At 43.5% G+C, this 18,235-nt stretch overlaps 1 protein-coding gene across 2 annotated transcripts in view; it reads right to left on the minus strand.

Annotated features, from left to right (window-relative positions):
* Positions 1-4,489, minus strand: part of ACP6 (acid phosphatase 6, lysophosphatidic) — a 107,537-nt gene extending 103,048 nt beyond the window's left edge. The window contains exon 1 of one of the 2 annotated variants that reach the window (XM_085621187.1): positions 4,353-4,489. The gene's annotated coding sequence lies outside the window, so the exon portion shown is untranslated. The remainder of the gene's footprint in view (positions 1-4,352) is intronic. The other variant, XM_085621188.1, reaches the window with a different exon arrangement.
* Between the last annotated feature and the right edge of the window lie 13,746 nt (positions 4,490-18,235).

Here is an 18,235-nt window from a genome sequence, read left to right on the forward strand (position 1 = left end):
GCATGGGTTTGGAGCTCCCGGTCTTTGAAGCTAGAGGGTGCCCCCAGAACCACTACAAAATCTGGAAAAGGTGGGAGGACTATAGGGGTATATATCTGGAGCCTCTCACGCACTTGCCGAGGCACACAAAATGATTTCTAAGCCAGTGAAGCTGGCTTCCACCGTTTGTTTTGCGTACATCAATTGGAGTCCAGAAATTGCTTCAGGATTTTCTTTCCATACTCCTTTATTTTTTTCCTTTTTATAAACAAAGTGTATGTACAAAACAGCCAACATGTGTTTCGTCCAAACGGACTTTCTCAAGGCTGCAAACAACACACAGACATACAATCAGAATCCATTAAAAACAACATAATTTTTGGGGGGACAATTTCAATAAGCTCAATTTAACTAATTTTCATTGTAATCATCAACTAAAACTGGCATCAAACCAATTTAAATATCATGGTTTTCAATAAAAGTCCTCTTATTTGGCATTTTATAAAATTAAATGCATTGCCACCAACACACCATCTTATAACAACCAATTTCCGTGTTATTCGGACTAGCGAAACTGTAACCACCACCAAGGACCAATTGTCTAATGTGATATATAAACAGAAACCCCCACCAGAAACTACATGCAGAAAGGAAAGTTACCTGTAACTACTCTATTTCACCTAATAGATATCGATGAGTCCAATTGTTTAATCCATGGTCGGTCGAATATATAAAAAAAACAACCGAGTAGTATGTATCCCTCGATTCATCACTAATTTTGAACTCCACGGATCATACACCTTCCATTTCTGTAATCACTTTCTCCAGATCATGATAAACCTATACAAAATTAATATATATGTTACTAACCATTATCCCAGTGATACTGCTGTTGTATGAATTCAACCGTATTTATAAAAGAAAGAGGCATATATTATCTCCAAAAACTATTTGCACTTATAGTATAGTGAGAAATGGGCAATGGAAAAAAACAAACGTCAAATTTCACAATCTGGGTGCTTCACTGTTATTTAACTTGCACCATATAGCTAATTGCATCCTCAAATGTAATTATCCCAGTTTATATCAGTCCCCAATGCGAGGGAGATAATTGTTAAAACAAATCGCGATCAGCATTACGGTCCAGTTTGTATCAGTACTCGGTACAAGAGAAATGTTTATTTTAAAACAAGTCAAACTTGGCATTTACGAAAAGCGGAGAGAGAAAATAAAAAAAACACATGCAAACTAGTCCGCCCGCCATGTTCTGATGCCCCACCGAAAAACAGACCACAACTGGCAACGTACGAGTAATATATTTACTCAATCTTGTCACGTACCTTTCCTTGGATTATCGTCATGAGTTTAGACAAAGCGTTAAAGTATGACTCTCTTCACTTGGCTCTTGTTATAACAAGTGAGCTTGCGTGATAAACCTTTTCTTTTGCTATTCAAATATGGCGCTTAAAGAAAAACTCCAACAAAGCAGCAGTCCGGCAGATTGGCAGTCCTTCATCAGCACAGAAGTTCTTCCTGGCAGGGTCTTCACAGGTCCAGAAGTGTACTGAAGTGATGGTGTCAGTACTTATACCCAGCTGGGCTCTTGAAGTGGGGAAGACTTTAAAGAAAGGTATTTGAGGTGCACAGAGGTCCTTCCTTCCTGCCTTGGCTCCAAACCCACTACAGGGGTTATGCAGCCCTTTGTGTGGGGACAGGACACAGCCTATTCAGATGTAAGTGAGAGGCTGTGTCCAGCTCCTTCTTCGCATCCTGCCAAGGATGGCCCATCAGGATGAAGAGGGCCCATCAGTCACCCCTAAGCTCCCGTTGTGTGTTACTGTCTAGAGGGAATGAACAAAGCTCAGCTTTCTCCCAATTCAGATGTGTATTCAGAGACAGGCAGTAGGCACAGATTGTTTAAAGTAAGAAAATGCCAAATTCCTAAAAGTAGCAAACAAAAAGGGGGTTTGGCCAGAGACAGGAGCCTGGCAGGGCCAAGATAAGTGATACACAAAAATATACCAGGCTCCTGCTAATTTTAACTGTTATATGATTCAAGCAGAGATCACTGGACTCAATCCAACTTGACCTGGTTATTTATTTAACCTATTGCTTTTTTTTCAATTTTGAATGACCTTTTCCTTTTTTCAACGAAGTCTGCATTGAGATAAACACTTATCCATTCAAGAAACAAATGGGCAATATAAGTACAAACAACATATGTACACACATAACATTACAGCATGTAAAGCAAAACAAACCCGTGATACACCAATCACTTTCGAGAAACAAACAGTTCGAAAACAAACAATTCCTTCAAATTACTATTCCATTTTGTTCATAGAAGGAGAATGCCAAAGCATTGGAAACATTGATGAAAACAGTCGGGATTGAAATGGCTTTATAAATCCCTCAAACTGTAAATAGCCACCCTATGGCCCCTCAATATCACTTCAACATGCCGTTACTTCAAAAATGCTGACGCGTTTCGAGACCCTTGTCAACTCCAGGGGCTCTCATCAGGGCTTCTTATTGTAATGTGGTGGTGTAATCTGATAGGTATTAGTTTTGGCCATCAGTAGAATCCCTTGCCAGCCATAGTGGGGTATTTATGGAAGGACCCTTTTATTGTAGGATCTCTGTTGCGATATTCATGAGGCTTGGGCTTGGCTCCTTTCTTGTTTCCCAAATGTTCTTCGGGGTATATATTTTACTCGGGATATGAATCCCGTTCTTAACACTGCTGAACCAAAGTTTAACAAACTTCCCGGTTTCTTTTATTTCAAAGTTAGATTGGAAGGGCTTCTGGCATTAATCCAGTCTGCAAAGGATTTTGTTCTGTCTTTGTATTAAGACATTAAAGAGTGTATTTCCTTGACGGGATTACTCGACTACGAGTTTCCGCAATATAAGAGGTGGGAACAAAATTTCAGCAGCGTCTCTCCTAGCATGTGGCATCATGCTAGGAGAGACGCTGTTGGAATTTTTTAAAAGTGCCATTTTTAGACTTGCAATTTAAAATCCAACTTCACCATCAGTCATGATTTTAAATTGTGAGTCCAGAGACACCAAACTTGAAAAATCTATCTCTTCACGATTCTGAATTATACTTAAAAGATGTAATAAGGTAATCCCAATGTTATCCTATGGGAGAGATAGACCTTGCAGTCTTGAAAAATGAATTTTGGAGTTTTCACTACCAAGGGAATGTAAAACTTAAATGTGCATATCCTATTTTTTAAATACATTGCACCCTAGCTTCTGGATTTCCCAGGGCCTACCTTAGGGGTGGTATATGTTTAAAAAATGGAAGGTTTAGGCCTGGCAAAAGGTTTATCTTGCCAGGCTGAAATGACAGTCTAAACTGCACATACTGGCTCTATAATGGCAGGCATGCGCCATGGTTAGAGTGCTACTTACGTGGGTGGGAAAACGCGTGCTACAGGCCCAATAGTTACAACAAACAACAATGTCTCAACAGGTCACATTCGAAAGGCAGTTTTTTAAGAAATAGTAAATTAAATAAGGCAGCAAAGAAAGGGAGACAACCTTAGTGTTTCGAGCTTGCTTTCCCTTTTTTGCGGAGTTGCTCGTCCTCCTGAGTGACCGCACTGTCTCCCCCGCATTTGATTTCCCGGGAGAGATCAGAGACCTTCAACCTTACCTACTTTCAGACACATCTGCTACTTTCCCTATGCAGCTTTACCTTTGGGGTTGGTTGATTTTATATCAGATTTTCTTGATTGGATTTTTTGTTTACACATGATCATGTAAGATCCGAAGACTAGAGCAGGAGGGCTCGTAGTCTGGAAGATGCGGCCGTAAGTGCCCCGCGGGGATGAAAAAGGGGTGAAGGGGTGAAAGAAGGAACGGATGGGAGGCATCGTGATAAAGTACATAAATTGTCTAACAGGTACATTTGTAGTTCTACACAGAGTGTTAGGTCAGCCATATAGTAGCTTGTGCTGATTATGTTACACATGGAGATGTTAAACAGTTAATGAACAGACAAAATGAGAGTGAATTTAGGAACAACAATTAAAAAGTGTGAGGAATAAAGCAAATCATATAAGTTAAGCACAGCAATAGCTAAGGATGGTATAAGAAGAAGTACAATCCAATACTTTTGTAAAAACATTATACACAACTGGGTCATAGCTAAGAGAAGGTCCTAGGAAATATCAAGGAGTAGAATGTAAATGTATGGTTATTGTACACAACTAGGTCATAGTTGTGAAAGTGGCATAGGTCATATCAAGGAGTAGAGTACATTCTACAAAAGGTCAGTCTATTCTGGATGGTGCTACTCCATTCATCCAGAGAGTTAAGGCCCGGGTGCACCGAGTTGCAGCGAGCAATCCATCTACACTCACACTTGTTTACCACTTGTTGTAGATCGTCTCCACGCAGAGGCAGGGTAGGTTGATCAATAAACCGCGAGTCGGGACAACGAATGCAATGGCTCTTCCTGCGAGCCACAGCCAGAGTCCGCTTACTTCCTCGGCTTCTCTCACTCCGTTCCGCACTTCCTCACGGAGACAAACACCATGCAGCCATACCACGCAACGGTCCTCAAATACTAGAATTACGCACGCAGACTGACGTGAAAGTGTGTTCAAATACCAAGAGGCCCCTCCCTCTGAAGGCTTCCTGGGAATTGTAGTTCAGGCAGCTAATCCTTACGTACCGACATGTACGGTAGGCACAAACGGGTGTCAGACCCTGACAAAGACAGTCCAATTCTTTTGAATGATCTTACTGATCTTGTTGCTTGATGGACAGAATGTAGAGACAAAGAAGATGCATGTGTTAACCCGTTTTATGCTTGGTGCAAGTACCGGGCTTGTTTGCAGGCGCGGGAAATGCCGTAGGTAGCCCCTGTTAGTGAGTTTTTTTGACAGAACGGCTGCTTCGCGAAAGTTGTCTTTCTTCCACTTGCAATTCCTTTGCATGCAGAGGAACTTACCATAAGGAAGGCCATCACGAAGGCCACGTGGATGGTAGCTTGAGTATGGCAGAAGTGTGTTACGCTCAGTTGGTTTTCGGAAGAGAGTCGTGCCAATCGTGCTGTCCTCAGTATGAAGGGTCAGATCTAGGAATGGTAAATTATTTTTACGGGATTCAGAAGTGAGGAAAGGTTTAAAAGCATCTACTCAGACTCTTAGCAGGTGATGTCGAACACTCATAGTGTTAGCCTAGAAGGAATCTAATGTTCCATTGGCTAGAGGAGACAAAGGAACATCACGAAGAGGCATAGATGCCTCGGTAGCAGAGGCCCAACAACGTGGGCCTGTTCATCGACATGCAGAAAACATTACAGGTCCTTCCAAAATGTAGAGTTTCAGAATTCTTTTGTAGCAAAAGTGCTTTCGGTTATGAAATAATAGCCATTTCTCAAAACTTAATAAAAAGTGCTTGTGTTCAGCAATATTGAATGTTTGTTGTCCTGGTGTATCATTGCTTGATCTGTCTCACAAGTAATTAATAAAGGGAAAAGTGGCATAAATAAGGATTTGTGTGTTTCTGGGGAGGGTGTCTAGGAGGCTCTACACCTCTCAAAAGGAATTAATCTGGGCAAAAAGAGTAATGCAATTACCGGTAAGTAAATATGTCAATATTTTGCCAACTCTGAACCTCTTTCACACACTTTCTCAGAGAATCTCTATTGCAATTGACACATAGGTGATCATCGCTCTGTGTCGATGCAGAGCAGCCAATGATTGGATGAGCATGTAATCTGAACACCTTTAGGACCCACATGGCACTGTGAGAAACTTGCACATCCTTCAGCCTCAACTCCATAGTTCTTACTCGAGCCCAGTCATGAACACCCACCCACAACCTGAACTCACCTAGACACTTGGAGGCCGCTCAGCTCAAAGTATGCACTGTAGGAAAGCCATGTCCCAATAAAACAAAACTACTGAAACACATTTGAAAAAAGCACCTTCTCTTAGGAAATGCAAGATTAAGTAAAACGTAAGATGTAAACAGAGACCTCACTTTGAGAAATCAGTCATTTTGTTTTTGACTGTTAAGGACATTAATATATGGGCAAGTAGGTAGCATTTTCCAGTTCAGTTTTTAACAATTGCCATTTGCTCTTTGCCATTAATATAGCAGACTATGGTGGCATTGTGTCTTCGAATATTTGTTTAAAAAAAGTCTGAGACCAGTTCATGGATCAAGTGCTGTAAAGTTAGGTCAAGTGGTAATTCAAGTCATTAGACCCCTGGTCCAGCAACTTTTTAAAGGTTTATTGAGGCTTGCAAGAACAAGGGGACAGCTCACCCCTGTGAGCACCGGGGTTCCAACTTCCTAGATTTCTGCTAATTTTCATTATACTAATTGTGAATATTAGTGTTGTTCATTTTTAGTCTATTACAAAATTGAGCACCTGGAGCTGTCATAGGACCTTCGCTGGCAGCCAAGGTAAGTAAAATAAAGTGCTTTTAAGTGCATGTTGTGTGAGTGACTGCAGGGGAGAGTGTGCTTGTAGTGCAGAGAGATGGACATATGTGAACAAGGGGAGGTGTGAGCATATCTGTCTGTGGGTGAAAGTGAGTGAGAGGGACAGGTAGAGAATGAGTGCCAATGAGTGAGATGAGTGAGTCAGAGTGAGTGAGTGACAGTAAGAGTGAATGCAAGGGGTGAAAAAGTAAGTGTGAAAGTCAGAGGGACTATGAGTGAATGCAAGTAGATGAGTCAGAGTGAGAGTGAGTAAGAATGAGTGAAAGTATGACTGAGTGCGAATGGGTGATGAGCAAGTGAAACTGAACAAAGATGCTAGAGTGAGTGAGTGATAATGAATGACAGCAGGTGAGTGGGGGTGAAGAATGTGAGGATGAGAGAGTACGTGGTGTTCTGCAAGTCCGCGGTTGGTCGTGCCATAGAATTCTTGGCCTTTTAATGCATCCGTGTCAAAATGCATGTGCTTGCATACCGGATGCAGCTCTTAGTAGGCATTTGTGACCAAATACTGGTACCAGGTTACTAGATGTAATACTTGGCATATGGGAAAAAACCTGGCAACATACTGCTGTGTGGATACTGGAGGGTATTCTCAGCAAAGTACACCCGTAGAAAAATGCTGTGGCTGGCATACTGGAGAACATACTTGGCACAAGGGACATCCTTAGCAAAATCATGTCTGGCATTGGCACCCTGGAGGTAATTCCTGGCATAAAGGAGGACAACTGTGACAAAGGGGTGGGGGAGGCAACCATGACACTATGCTGGCCTTGATATAGCAGAGGTAACTTTAGGAATTAGGGTCACACATGGCCTATGAATGACACTAATGTCAAAATTTTGGCACTGGCATATTGTATGACATTTTTGACTGGGGGGACCTCATGCATATGGGGGACACCCATGACAAATGAGTTAATGTTTAACCATGCCATGAGTGATGTAATATGTGACTTCATCAGCAGTGCATTGCGGGCGTGCAAGTTATAGTTAGCTCAACTAACTATAACAGGCGAATTTCTCTGGTTTTATATGAGTCAAATGTCCAACTAACTATAACGTTCCTGAAACCTAGGGTTTTTTTCAGTGAATTTCTAAGGTTTTTTAAATGCTAATTCCTAACTATAATGTCTGTAAAACCTATGGTTTTTTCAGTGAATTTCGGAGGTTTTTTAAATGCTAATTTCTAAGTATAACGTCTCTGAAACCTATGGTTTTTTCAATGAATTTCAAAGGTTCTTTAAATATCGAACTACTATTGTGTATTTGTCATTAATACTATTTTTTCTAACTTTTCAACTACATAAAATAAACTACAAAAAGTACTATGTATCGTAATACATTTCACAAATTACAATTAGTTTTTAAGTAATACAAAACAATTTAACATTCAGATAACAATTTTTCTCCCTTTTTTTGCTGTAATCAGCTACTACTTAACTTCACTATTCACAGTGATGCCAGTGTAGTTTCATCATAAACAGCAGGGGAAAAAAACAATGAACTAAATTGTTAAAAAAAAACAAAATCCTAATTCTCTCAAATATAATACAAAATCAACACAAATAACACATCCAATAGTACTTCAAATGTTCAAAGCTTACCTTTACTTTGTAGATTGTCTGCAAATGTACCCAATACGCCAGATAATGTATCAAAAATTTCGCTTTGAAAGCATCGAGTATGAATTCCTTCAAGATCTTATTTAATTTCTCTGCACATTTTCCCAATGCACCAGATAATATATCCAAAATCTCGCTTTGAAAGCATCCAGTATGAATTCCTTAAAGATCTGGCGTCGTTTCTCTGCACATTTTCCCAATACGCCAGATAATGTATCAAAAATGTCGCTTTGAAAGCATCCAGTATGAATTCCTTAAAGGTCTATACACCTTCCCACTAAAGCCGAATAGTGTATCTAAAATCTTTGTTGGGTAATTCATAAGACAATCTCGGTTTCATTTCCAAGTGTGTATCATTACAGTGACTCTAACCATTATTACACTTTAAATAAACTGTATAATGTCCACTTGTAGTAGTACTTCCAGCATGGAAAACAATAGCAACTGTACAGATTTGCAGTCAGGTATTGTTAAATATAAAAATCGTTCTCTGTCAACTATAGTCCTTGAAGATAATAAACACGCTTCACATTTATGTTCCCATTTGTAACTGAGTTCAAATAAACTCTCAATCTGAATTCCTTCATCTTCTAGTACTCCAAGCATAACCATCAGAAATTCTTGTGCATCTTGATGTATATTAGCACTGAACGTTAAAGATCCAGTACATGTATCCAACAGTTGGCGCATACCAGAAACAGAATGAATCTTACTTCTATCCGTTCTCAATTCTTGAAATAAAGTGTAGAGTGCAGAACATAAAGTTTTTTCCTGACTTTCCATAATTTCACCACAAACATCTTCAACATAAAATATAACATTTAGAATGACTTTACCATAGCAGTTGACACCAGAAGCATTTTCTTATTGGTATCCAACAACATCATCACTTGTTTGTATTTTCTGCTTCTTTACATCTTTTCTTTTCTGTTGATTTTCTTTCTGCTTTTCAACCATAGTGAACTCTTCAACATATTTGCGTTTTGAACACACAACACGTTTCTCATAAATAGGATATTCACCTAAATGGGGAGCATAAAGCCTTCTCAAACGATTATATTCTCTTACACAATTAACATCAGCACTAACCTTGTTCTCATCAAAATCAATTAAATACAAACCATACAACGTTCTAACTCGAGATAATGCAACATATACCATTCCCTCTTTAAACACAGTTTTTCCAACATTTACCAAAACATTATTCACACTTAAACCTTGTGGTTTGTGAATAGTTATTGCATATGCTAAACAGAAGGGAAACTGTTTTCTACGAACATACAAGTCTTTTACACGCAAGAATCGTGCAGCAGAACGTGCAATCTGTCTTACCTCTGCAATCTGATCAAATTTAACTTTCAAAAATTCAATTTCATTTCTATTTTGATATTTCACAAAAATCAACAACTTTCCCCATTGCTCCAGTCACTAAACCTTCTTCTACATTCAGATTACGCTTCAAAATTACCCGACAGTTTAAACATACATCTACATTTTTTACTAAGCCAGCAGTTTTTGATACATACTTTTCCAAAGAATCCAATTTAGTCTGTAGTTTTTCTGAATGAACAATTGTTATTCCTTGATGCTCTATTTTATCAATAGCTTCAATGTGAACTATTTCTTGATTTTGCAATTTCATAAGCTCTCTATTAAATGTATAACACTCTTCCACTGTAGGCGTTAAGCAAACTATAGGCTTTTTTTCTTTCATTTTCTTGTACATTACTTCTGCTGGTGTGTTTTCATTTGTAAACAAGTTCTTTAGTAGACAACTTTGAAAAGCTTGTTTACCATGTTTGCTTAGAACACAATCAATCAATCAATCAATTATTCGCATTTATAAAGCGCGCTACTCACCCATAAAGGGTCTCAAGGCGCTGGGGAGGGGGGGGGGGGTCAGTCCTCGAAGAGCCAGGTCTTGAGCTGCCTTCTGAAGGAGAGGTGTTCAGGTATGGCGCGAAGGTGGCTGGGCAGAGAGTTCAAGGTCTTCGCTGCCAGGAAAGAGAAGGATCTTCCTCCGGCGGTGGCTTTGCGGATGCGGGGTACGGCTGCCAGGGCCTGTCCGGCGGATGGTAGAGTGCGCGGAGGAGTGTAGAAGGAGACACGGTTGTTGATGAGTTTGGGTCCGATTTTGTGAAGGGCTTTGTGTGTGTGGGTGAGGAGTCGGAAGGTGATCCTCTTGTTGACGGGGAGCCAATGGATTTTTTTCAGGTGTCCTGAGATGTGGTGGTGGCGAGGGATGTCCAGGATGAGTCTTGCGGCAGCGTTCTGGATCCGTTGGAGTTTCCTCAGCAGCTTGGTGGTGATGCCCGCGTTTAAGGTGTTCCCGTAGTCCAAGCGACTGGTGACGAGGGCGTGGGTGACGGTCTTTCTGGTGTCGGTGGGGATCCAGCGGAAGATCTTGCGGAGCATGCGGAGGGTGTTGAAGCATGCTGAGGTCACCGAGTTCACCTGTCTGGTCATGGTGAGGGATGAGTCCAGGATGAAGCCGAGATTGCGTGCGTGGTCGGTGGGTTGGGGAGTGCTGCCTAGGGCGGGGGGCCACCAGGAGTCGTCCCATGCGGTGGGGGTGGGGCCGAGGATGAGGACCTCCATCTTGTCGGCGTTCAGTTTCAGGCGGCTGTCTGTCATCCAGTTCGCCACTTCCTTCATTCCTTCATGAAGTCTGGTCCTAGCTGAGGTGGGGTTGTTTGTGAGTGATAAGATGAGCTGGGTGTCGTCGGCGTATGATATAGGGTCCAGTCCGTGTTTGCGTGCGATGTTCGCCAGGGGGGTCATGTAGATGTTGAAGAGAGTGGGGCTGAGGGAGGATCCTTGAGGTACGCCGCAGATGATCTCCGTGGCTGTGGATCTGAAGGGGGGCAGGCGGACTCTCTGAGTCCTTCCGGAGAGGAAGGAGATGATCCATTCGAGGGCCTTGCCTCTGATGCCGGCGTTGCTGAGGCGTCGTATCAGGGTGCGGTGGCAGACCGTGTCGAAGGCTGCAGAGAGGTCCAGGAGTATGAGGGCCACGGTCTCACCCTTGTCGGTCAGGGCTCTGATGTCGTCCGTGGCTGCGATGAGGGCGGTTTCGGTGCTGTGGTTGGTCCTGAAACCGAACTGTGTGGGGTCGAGGGAGTCGTTGGTTTCCAGGGCGTTGGAGAGTTGAGTTTTGACAATTTTCTCAATCACTTTGGCGGGGAACGGCAGGAGATAGATGGGCCGGAGAAGTTTTTGAGTTCGGTGGGGTCTGCTGTGGGTTTCTTTAAGAGGGCGTTGAGCTCTGCGTGTTTCCAGCTCTCCGGGAAGGTGGCGGTGGTGAGGGAGGCGTTGATGACATCTCGGAGGTGCGGTGCGATGATGTCGTCGGCTTTGTTGTAGATGTGGTGTGGGCAGGGGTCCGATGGGGATCCGGAGTGGATTGAGTTCATGACTCGGGTGGTCTCCTCGGTGGTGGTTGGGCTCCAGGTGAGGATGGTGTTGATGTCGGTAGCGGGTTCCGGGGGGGGGTGGGTTCGTGTCGGTGGTCGGGAAACTGTTGTATATGTCGGTGATCTTGTGGTGGAAGAAGGTCGCGAGGGAGTCGCAGAGGTCCTGTGATGGGGGGATGGAGTTGATTTCTGCGTCTGGGTTGGAGAGCTCTTTGACGATGCCAAATAGTTCCTTGCTGTTGTGGGCGTTGTTGTCAAGTCTGTTCCGGTAGGCTGTTTTTCGTGCGGCGCGGAGGTGTTGGTGGTGTTGGCGGGTGGCGTCCTTGAGAGCTGACATGTTCTCTTCGGTCTGGTTGAGGCGCCACGTCTTCTCACGGGCGCGGCATTCTTTCTTGGAGTCCTTGAGGTCGGGGGTCAACCAGGAGTTTTTCTTGTGGTTGTTGGTGCTGGCTTGAGTTTTCAGGGGGGCCAGGAGGTCGGCGCAGTCAGAGATCCAGTTGGTGAGGTTGTTGGCGGCTTCGTTTGGGTCGGTGGTGCTGGTGGGTCGGTTCTGGGAGAGGGTTGATGCGAGCTGATCCGTGGTGATACGAGTCCAGTGTCTTCTTGGTGGTTGCTGGGTGTGGTGGTGCACAGTGGTCTTCTTGAAGATGAAGTGGACGCAGCTGTGGTCCGACCAGGTGAGTTCGGTGGTGTGGCTGAAGGTGATGTGTTTGCTGGAGGAGAAGATGGGGTCGAGCGTGTGTCCGGTGTAGTGGGTGGGTGTGTTGACTAGCTGATTCAGTCCCAGGTTGGTGAGGTTGTCCAGTAAGGCGGTGGTGTTGTTGTCGGTGAGGTTCTCCAGGTGAAAGTTGAGGTCTCCTAGGAGGATGTAGTCGGTGGACGAGAGTGCGTGAGGGTTGACGAAGTCTGCGATGTCTTCGCTGAACTTGGTGCGGGGTCCTGGTGGTCTGTACATGAGGGTGCATCTGAGGGTGGTCTTGGGGTCGCTGTGGATCGTGAAGTGGAGATGTTCGGCGTCGGGGAGTGAGTTGTCGGTGTTGGTTGAGATGCGGATGGAGTTTTTGTGTGCGATGGCGATGCCTCCTCCCATGCAGTTGGTGCGGTCTTTCCGGATGATTTTGTAGCCGTCGGGGATGGCTATGGCGATGTGGGGTGCCGAGGAGGGATTCATCCAGGTCTCGGTGAGGAAGGCGATGTCCGGGTTCGTGGAGTTGATGAGGTTCCACAGTTCGATGGCGTGCCTGTGGATGGATCGGGTGTTGACCAGGATGCAGTGGAGATTGCTTCCGGGGGAGTTGTTCTTGACGGGAGCAGTGTTGGTCCGTGGGCAGGTGAAGTGACAGTTGTTGCAGGTGAAGGGTCCGTGGGTCCGTTTAGGGTGGGCGCGGTAGCAGCCCGGAGTGCGGCTGGGGTTGAGGTTGACGAGGGTGGCGGAGTCGTAGGTCAGGCAGGGGGCGCGGGGGCCAGGGGTTCTGGCGCTGAGCGCGGGCCAGGCGCGGACGGGCGCAGACGGGCTTGCCTTAGGCGCGCCAGCGGCGCGCCCGCTGCGCGCGTCCACTACGCAGCCTCGCAGCGGCCGCCATATAAGGGGTAGCCGGGGAGGCGGGGTCAGCTGGGAGGCGGGAGGAGGGCGGGTAGGGGAAAAAAGCGGCAAAAAAGCGGCGGCGGGAAAAAGGCTCCGAAGGTGAGGAGGCCTATAAAAATGAAAAGGCGCAGAAAAAACAGGAAAAACGAGGGGGAGACGGCGGGAGGGCAAGGGGGACGGCACTCAGGAGATGCAGGCACTCGGGGATACAGAAGGAAACCAGGGGAGCGCGATCACACAACACAGGCACTCGGGGATACAGAAGGAAACTAGGGGAGCGCGATCACACAGCACAGGCACTCGGGGATACAGAAGGAAAAAAAGGGGAGCGCGAACGCAGACAAGCGGCAACACAGGCACTCGGGGCACAGGCAGCGATGCAGGCAAAAGGAGAAGGCAGAACAGGGGATCTGGTGGCGCTGTGAGGACAGGGGAGCGACCTACCCTGGGGTCAAGGGTCGCTACCACCGCCTCGCAGGGGCCGCCATCTAAGGGGTAGCCGGGGAGGCGGGGTCAGCTGGGAGGCGGGAGGAGGGCGGGTAGGGGAAAAAAGCGGCAAAAAAGCGGCGGCGGGAAAAAGGCTCCGAAGGCGAGGAGGCCTAGAAAAATGAAAAGGCGCAGAAAAACAGGAAAAACGAGGGGGAGACGGCGGGAGGGCAAGGGGGACGGCACTCAGGAGATGCAGGCACTCGGGGATACAGAAGGAAACCAGGGGAGCGCGATCACACAACACAGGCACTCGGGGATACAGAAGGAAACCAGGGGAGCGCGATCACACAGCACAGGCACTCGGGGATACAGAAGGAAAAAAAGGGGAGCGCGAACGCAGACAAGCGGCAACACAGGCACTCGGGGCACAGGCAGCGATGCAGGCAAAAGGAGAAGGCAGAACAGGGGATCTGGTGGCGCTGTGAGGACAGGGGAACGACCTACCCAATACTTACATCTTTTAGAATATTTGCATAATCTTCATCTCTTGCATGTTGCATATTCTGAGTGAGTTCTTTATATTCAAAATGTAACGACAGATTCACATTTCCAATACTCCCAAAGATTTCTTAGTGTCTTCGTGTAGAAGAGTTTTAAACACTGGTTCTCCTTTTACAGGGGTTAGTTGTAGCAGATCTCCAAATATAATTAAATGTATTCCCCCAAAGAGAACGTCGTAATCTGTTTTTAATACCTTTTGCATTCTTAAGTGTACAAAAGCAAGCATTAAGTTTGAGACCATGCTCACCTCATCAATAATTAAAAGTTTAATTTTCTTCAGCACTCTTGACACTTCATAAGAAGCTTCTCCAGACAACTTCTGATATTCTAATGTATTATCATGCTCCACTGGTAACATCAATAATCTATGCAAAGTAACTCCTTTAACATTGTGTGCAGCTAATCCAGTTGGAGCTGTTACCACACAACATAAATGTGAATCAGTAGTTTTTTTAAGAGAACTGGTCAAAACTTTAATTAAAAAACTTTTACCTGTCCCAGCTTCACCACTGATGTACATCAGAAGAGGTTTAAAAGATGAACACAGACATTTTTTTTTCATGCAACAAACCATGTTCTATCCGTTCTCTCACTTGCACATATATTTCTTTCTGTTCAACATTTACTTGTTCTTCTAAATTTTCCAATGTTATATTCTCCTCGTTTGCTTGTTGCATTGCAATTTCGAAAACATGCATAGCAATCGCTGCTTCATTTTCCAGCATTGGTTTTCCAAGAGGATCTTGACTACATGGACCACTACTTTGTCTATCTTGAGAACTTTCATGAGCTATTTCAGCTATAATAGTCTTTTCCTGTTCAACTTCATCATTCAACATTTTTAAATGTGCAGGGAAAATTGGACATCGAATGCTATCTTTACAAGCAGGTCTGAACATTCATACGTTCCAATTTCTCGGTGGGAAAGCATTTTCAAACTAAAGCTGTACAATTGTTTGCTAAGACTATTCTCTTGTGCAATTTCTTCCCACATTTATTTCATCTCTGTTTTTTCAGATTTTGTTATGTACGATGTAACATAACATGCAACAGCAATTGAGTTATCCGCAACATACTGGATGTCCATGTTCGCATTCCACATTTTTAAAATGACTGGATTGTAGTCATTGATATAATTTGACACTTCTGTTCTTTTTAAGTTGTAGGTATTCTTTGGAGATTTCCGAGTTATTGTGTTCCTCACAGAAGAAAACAAAGAATTTACTCTTCCTTTATAAATGACTGGACGGGGAAAACCAAACCGACATTTGGTGTAAACTTTTCCTTTCTTTAGACTTGTATTTTCTTCTGCAATACTTTCCACAACCGTGACCTTGGAATCTCACATGTCACATACTGTTCGATGAAAGACAATACTGTTTCATCAGAATCATTTCCAAATTTAGGTGCATCCTTGATCCATACTAGCATATGTATATGAGGTGCACCTCTTGCTTGATACTCCTTTCTCCAAAAGAAATCGGTAACTTCTCCAAGAGGTGGATTCTTTTTATTACAGATAAAAGACATCATAGCTTGAAACTTATGATTAAAATATCTGCACACATTTACAGGATCCAATGAACACAATTCACCAGGAGTCTTTATTTCAACATTTTTTATATTAGAATTCGCTTCTCTTAAAAACTCAAGCAAATCTTCCCATGCATACTCTGCACAGCTAAGTGTGACAAACCATGTTGGGGTACCTAAGTTCCGTAACATACACTTGAGTTCTCCATGATGACAATACCAATACTCATTTGTTCCACTTTGACATGCCATCAAATTGATTAGCAGTCCTTTTAAATTTTCATCTGTTTCTTGAACTTTCTCCACAAATTCTTTCGCAGAAAGAAGTGATTCATGAACTCCAGTTTTAAGTATATGATTCACTGCATACGAGAGAGAAGACAGATCACTTTCAAACAAAAGGTGAAATATGTATGGAATGTACTGTCGAAATCTAGGATCTTCAGAATATAATCTTGTTGACCGATATTCTGAAGCTGGAATCCGTACAGGTTGGTCATCATATCGTCCACCTTCTCCAGTAGGAAACAACTGTGGAAAACAACAAGCTTCCAAGCGTTTCTCCCATACACTCATTGGTGTTCCCTGTGCTTTTTTCTTTTGAAATAACATTATGCTACTTCCCATCACTACTTTTGAATGCAAAGGACATATTGTATAATGTTCATAAATCTCTTCAGTCCTTGACTTGTCCACTTTCACTATTTGACCACTTGAAGTTTCAAAATCATCTTCTAAACGTATTACCTTTATTAACATCCACAAATTCTTGCCATATTTGTGGGTTCACCATTTACTAAAATAACCATTGCCTCATCTTCCTCTTTCTCTCCAGCAATAGTTTCAATGTTTTTCTTAAAATCCAAAGGTAAGTACACCACTCTTCCTTTCAGCCCTATTTGCAAGTCTGTTGGTGGCAGTTTACCTGTTTTAGGCTCCATCCGAATGGAGCTGGGGGTACGCACCGTACATACACGGGTGGGGGTACGACTCGTACGTACACGGGTGGGGGTACGACTCGTACGTACACGGGTGTACATACACGGGGGGTACGACTCGTACGTACACGCGTGTACATACACGGGGGGGTACGAGTCGTACGTACACGGGTGTACATACACGGGGGGGGTTCGGCGCATACTCACGGGGACTGGGGGGGGGGTTCGGCGCGTACCGGGCCCCCTAATCTGGTCGTTTCGCGGCGTACTTCGCTTTTCCGGCACTTTTTGGGTGCCGTAAAAATATTGCCGTCCGGACTGCTGTCGGTTCGAATCGTACTTCCTGGTTCGTGAAACGCTGCCTGAAAGCGTCCCGACGTCACGTCGGCGCTTTCCCCGGATCACATTTGTATGTATATTTTCGTCGGTCGGTGTTTTGTACGACTCGTACGGAAATGGTGTTTCCGTGCGAATCATACTTCCATGTTTGTAATGTTTTTTTCACGGGTCGGATGGAGAAAACGCTCCGACCGACGGTTCGTACCCGCTTTTTCCAGGATCGGAATCGGCACCTTTATCTTCTGTTTCATACTTTTCTGAGTATATTCTTGTAGCAAATTTCGCATTATATCAATGGATTCCTGTCCAATACTACAAATGCTACTACAACTTCACTTATACACAGGAGCTCTTATTCAGCTATTAACTCTTCTGCACTTTTACCAACCATTTCCTCCTTTGGAAGAGGAACACCATCCTGAACTTCGTAGCAACGACCTCCAGTATCAACTGCAAATGAAACTATTTTCCTGGAAGTAACTTTCCTCATTAAAAAAAAAAGGCTCAGTAGTTACCAAGTGAGGACATTTCGGATTGAAACGAGGAGGGAATGTAAAGAATTGTGTGGAATTATTAATGTGATCCATAATGTACTGTTTGTAGTAAGGATGTGTATACAATCTGAGAGAACTGAACCAACCAAATGCAATAAGTGTTTCATTTTTTTTTTTTTTTTTTTTTTAAGTTCCACATGTACATTATACATATCCGAAGAAGACATACAATAAAATTAGCTTTTTCAGCAACAGAGGTCCGAGGGAAAACAAAGAAAAAAAATAAATAAATAAATAAAAAACAAAAACAAAAAAAAAACATTACTCAGAGAGATAATCTGATAACGGTTGCCAAATAGCCATGCCCAGTTTCTTTTTACGCGGCTTTTTCAACAAATACATGCTAATTTCTAAATTATAGATATTAAATAATTTAGCTCGCCATAAATCAAAGCTCGGTGCCTCTGGTTGAAGCCAGAGTCGCGTTATAGCCGCAATAATGAACAAAAAGTAACGAGATTTACAAAAAGGCTGACTAATAGATGAAGCGCCATCAATTCCTAATAAAATCATACTGGAAGAAACTATGATTAATTTCCCTAGAATATGAGACAAAAATCTTTCAATTTGATTACAAAAAGAGCGTAAGGAAGGGCAGGAAAAGAAGATATGGACTATATCAGCATTACAAGCTTGACACCGAAAGCATTCCCCAGACTTTGAAACTTGCGAAGAGTCACCCCATTTCATAATAACCGCAGGTGTGTAATATAAGTTAAATAAAGTTTTAAAGTGCTGAGTTTTTAATGAAGCAGAATAAAAAATCTTATGAGCCAGATCGATTGAATCTTCGATGTGAATAGAGGGCGAA

This window comes from Triturus cristatus, chromosome 8 (assembly GCF_964204655.1).
Source record: "Triturus cristatus chromosome 8, aTriCri1.1, whole genome shotgun sequence".
NCBI classification, from domain to species: Eukaryota; Metazoa; Chordata; class Amphibia; order Caudata; family Salamandridae; genus Triturus; species Triturus cristatus.